This window comes from Temnothorax nylanderi, unplaced genomic scaffold (genome assembly GCF_030848795.1).
Source record: "Temnothorax nylanderi isolate EJ_2023f unplaced genomic scaffold, tnyl_v1.0 TNYL_tig0389_pilon, whole genome shotgun sequence".
Taxonomy (NCBI): Eukaryota; Metazoa; Arthropoda; class Insecta; order Hymenoptera; family Formicidae; genus Temnothorax; species Temnothorax nylanderi.
Window position 1 is genome coordinate 125905 of NW_027249451.1, and position 5190 is coordinate 131094.

Below are 5190 nucleotides of genomic sequence, written 5' to 3' on the forward strand. Positions count from 1 at the left end.
TTGACTGCGTCGAAAAGTTGAAGGACTCGCGTTTACCACCGCGCGACTCGTTTTACAATTCATTGACAGGTGACACCGTATCCGAAAGCGATTACGCGCACGCCGTCAACGTCTGGTAGCGGTTCTCCATTCGAACGCTCGGTGACTACAGCGATTTATATCTCAAAACCGATGTCTTGCTGTTGGCCGATATCTTTAAAAATTTTCGCGATAGTTGCGTCGCGAGTTATGGACTCGATCCCGCGTATTATTATACTCTACCGGGTTTCACGTGGGACGCTATGTTGAAGCATACGCGTATCAATTTCGAATTGCTCACCGACATTGACATGGTCATGTTTATAGAACGCGGTATACGCGGCGGTTTGAGTCAATGTTCGAACAGATACGCGCTGGCCAACAACAAGTACATGCAGTCGTACGATCCATCGAAACCGTCGTCGTACCTGATGTATTTCGACGTAAACAACTTATACGGCTGGGCAATGTGTCAACCATTGCCATACGCAGATTTTCAATGGGTCGACGACGTAACCAATTTTAATGTTATGGATGTCGCGTTGGATTCCTCGATAGGCTACATTCTCGAAGTCGACTTGGAGTATCCGCAACATCTTCACGACGCGCACACTGACCTACCGTTCTGTCCGACGCGCGATAAACCACCCGGTAAGCGGCAGGACAAGCTCCTCGCAACATTATACGATAAAGCCCCTTGCACAATAGGCAATAGCGATAGCCATAGCGACAGCGATAGCGATAGCGACAAAATTTCCGACGAGTTGGAATTCTGTATCTATTGCCTTGTAGCCAACCAATCAGCGTTCAGAATTTTGCCGAGACGAACGTTTTGAATGTTTTGAGTCGTACGTATATGAAAGGTTATGATCTAAGGGTCGCGAAGCTCTGATCGCATTGCTCGCAACGATTATTGCCACGGAGACAGGCGTGCACGCGAAAATTTCCCAACTTGGAGAACTGCTGCAGGTACTGATTGCATTTGTACATTCGCATCGACGCGGTCGCCAGGCATTTCTCTCGTACCTTAACCTTCCACATTCGAAAAGAACTTCTCGATTATCGGATCCTTTGCTGATTGTGACGTTGTCACCCGAATCGGAGTACGGTCCCAGAATTTCTCAATTTGCACGACTTTTCTGGTGTAGAGCCTACCCTCGCTATCCACACATTCCTCCGTGCGCAACGTGTTCATCGTCTGTCGCTGCCGTGCATTCGCCACATTTTCCGAGCCTTCGGACAACACGGATACCGGACTTGTCGTCGCCAGATCATTCAACTGCTCCGCCATCTCTAGCAAAACCTCCTGGCCATCGAGGAACTGCTTGATATGGTCCAGGACGGAGTTGAAGCTCATTTCGCAACTGGTGCAACTATATACAGCGTCAGACTCGAGATATGGATCATTTTAATTATACGACCAACTTGGGAAGAGAAGAAGAACAATACGACGCATCGAATGAATATTATTACAACGTTAACGATAATTGCAACATTAACGATAATTGCAAATATGGTGATGAACTGTTAATTGATCTTGTACGATCTCGTCTTTATCTCTACGATAAAACTCAAAGAGAATACAAGGACACGAGATTGAAAGAAAATGCATGGAGAGAGATGGCTAGCATTTTGAATATGACAGGTAAGTTAATTATGATTTAAAATATTTGTTTATTAATGTTCTTTATTTCACAATTTATTGAATGTAAATTGTTTACTAAACATATTTAACCATGCTTTATGCATGTATGAAACCACCAATCACTACCTCCATGCATTTTCTTTCAGGTGGTTAAATAATAACATCTATTTATATTTTCAGTATCAGATTGTCAAACACGATGGACACGTCTCCGCCAACGTTTTAGCAAAGAACGAACGTTGCACGAACAAGAAACCAGAAGTGGTGCTGGAAAGCCTACACGGCCAAAGTGGTTTCTCTTTGAGAACCTTAACTTTTTAGAAAAGCATATGGTCCATAGAAAGTTAGTATACTTTTGTTACAATTATTATGGATATTTATGGTACTGTGTAAACATTTTTGTCATAACTTTTCAACATTTTAGAAGTATTACGAATATGAGTTTTTCTCAGCCATCAATCTTGAAGATGCATCAAGCGAAGAGAATAAATCAAGACTTCAGGGTACAAGAAGCAATTCTTTCTAATATAACATCATGTATTCTACTTGAACAACATATTTTCAAAACTTATTTTATTTGTTACAGGAAATGACTTCACCAAAGGTGACCAACCAGAGATTGCGCTCTCAGAATATTTCCACGAACAACGTATCTGCATTGGAACGAGTAAGTATAGTATACTTGCAATAATAACACATGTAAAAAATAAAATGCTAAAACAAAATACATACTACATGTAATAAAAAATAATTAACTGCACTTGTAGTCATGGACGCCTTCACCGTTGCAGCAACAGCCGCAGCTATCGAGTCCAACGATTAAGCAAGTCGATAACTTGATACTTGTCTCGTGCTCGACTGGATTTTGTTGGAGCGCGATGAATGCCGGAGCCACTCAGACAGAGTGCGAAACGAGGGTGAGGGCGGCGAATGAGAACTCGTCGATTGATCACGCAATTTATTTACAAATCAGATTTTGTTACACGGACACTGTCGTAGCCAGAATTCGATTGGCGATCTTGCTGGTCTTTAGCGGAGACGACACGGATCTTGCCGTGCGTCGACCGGATGCTCCTCCTTCGAAGCGAACGAACTCTTGGCAGCGAGACGGGCTAACGCTCCCGCTTTTCACTGACAAATGTCCAGAGCTGAACTTCGGGTTGAGCTCGATTATAACGGTTGGAGTGTCTATCACTCGCGCACTCAGCGAAAGACTGGCGGCGATGCCGCGCTTAACGGTGGAGAAACCACGCACAAATTTTCAGCCGTGATGCGAAGAGAACTTTCCGCTACCGTGTACGAATCGAGTCTGTCTGCCGTTCGCTCGCTTTCGCTCCGAGGGCCTGCGCGCACCTCTCCAAAGGGCCGCGTCAACGCGTGATCTACCACACCGGACCGCGTGATCGATCAACCCCGTGCGAATCGAATCCGTGCCACGAGACTGACTGCAGGCGCATAGCCGTCAGCCTCGCGGCACGGTTATAACGCTCCTTAACAATACTCATTCCGATAGATATCCCTGACACGTCACCTGTACTAGTGAGTAATTTTATAATAATATTAACATTATCAACTATTTATAGGTTTTTTGAGTATGAATTACGAATTGAGATAATTGATTCTTTTACACGTGTAATAAAATGTAATTAACTGTACTTGTAACCATGGATGCCTTCGCCGTTGCAGCAACAGTCGCAGCTATCGAGTCCAACGATTAAGCAAGTCGATGATAATTTGATACTCGCTTCGACAGATATCTCTGACACGCAACCTGCACCAGTGAGTAATTTTATGATATTAAAATTATCAACTATTTGTAGGTAGGTTTTTTGAGAACCACAAATTAAGATAATTGATTCCTTTACGGTTCTGTTGTAACGTTGTTTATTTTTTGGCCAATGTTTTGACAAACATATTGTAACAACTTATTTCTCCTAAGTAGTCTTTGAGGAGAATTTAAAAGATAGGTCAAAATGTTGGGTAAGAAAGAAATAATGTTAGAGCAACCGTAATAGTTTATTTCATTATTTAAAATAATAGATTGAATATTAATAGTAAATTAGAAATAAGTGTGTATATCGAGTGTCTTTATTGTTGTAATTGTAAGTAATTTAATTAAGGATTAAAAACAGATCACTTATGAAAATGTGAATTTATTTTTTAATTATCTGCAGGTATTACTTCCTCCGTCCGAGACACCTCCACCGTCACAGCAATCAATTGCTTCAACACAACGATCAAATGCTTCAGAGCAATCAGCTGCTTCATCATCACAGCGGTCAACTACTTCCTCCTTGCCCCGATCGACTGCTTTTTCCCAACAATCGATGCCCTCAGATTCAGATTCTGAAATATTGAGTCCTCCGTCTACTTGTTTTATGGGAAACCAAAAACCAGTAAAGAGACAAAAGATCGACCTGGTAGAAAATGCATTCTCTCAAATTAATACTACTTTAAGTACGATGGCATCGCGGGTATATTCCAAAAAGAATCCGACACCGGACGATGACGATCCTGATGTCCTTATTGGGAAGCTGGTCACCGCAGAATTAAAAAAGACTCTTGAACCAAAGAAAAGTATTTAAAAAAAAATTTATGAAAATTTTGTATTGTTGACAACTTGAACTTCAATAAATACTATAATAGATATTTTATGGCAATCCTCAAGGTCATTTATTTATTAAAATATAAAAATTAATACATATTATTATTATTACTTCTATACCATTTCACAGTATAATATTAAAACAGAATAGCGCGTGCATAGAACATGTCAGTTTTATAAAAATTATATATACAGAAACGGCAGAATTTCAACTCGCATCACGATGTAGTCCTTGATGTATATATTCGTACTGCCACGGAACTTCGCCAGCAGCTGTCATAAAATATGACGAGAGAGTATCCCGCATCGAATAAGCCTCTCTCGTAGTTCTATATGCTCCACATCTTTCGATGGGTCTTAAATGATCATTTCCTGATAATTCTCGCCATTCTCCTTCAATTATTTGCCCATCAATTTCTCTATCAGCGAATTGAGGGGGGCAATATCTTTGCTGCTGTGGTGCTGTCTCGTCGTTTTTTGTTTTTATAAAATTGTGCAAACACATTGCTGCTAGCACAAATTTATCGACGACTTCTGGCCCAGCGCAAATTGGCCTCCGAAGTATCCTCCATCTGGCTGCAAAGATACCAAATGTATTTTCTATTGTTCTCCTAGCTCGTGACAGCCGATAGTTAAAAATTCTTTTTTAGTCATTTAAAGCCCTGCCCGGGTAAGGTTGTGACCGAACTTGTGGTCTATGATCAATAAAATCTTACTTTGAGATGAAAATAACGGTCGCCACTACGTTTGACGCTAGAACGTAGAACGTATCTGAGCCAACGATATTATCGAAAGCTGCTTATCTTCCTTCCTTCCGGTCTATCACCAAGATGTGAAATGTCCGCTGCTCAGCTTTGTGCGATGTATAAGACAATGTCATCGGCCAAGGTCACGCACTAGTACTCGGTTCACGAACGATTTC

The 5190-nt window shown here is 41.4% G+C and overlaps 1 pseudogene; it reads left to right on the plus strand.

Annotated features, from left to right (window-relative positions):
- Positions 1-2252: 2252 nt before the first annotated feature.
- Positions 2253-4120, plus strand: LOC139782130 (uncharacterized; annotated as a pseudogene).
- The last annotated feature ends 1070 nt before the right edge of the window (positions 4121-5190 follow it).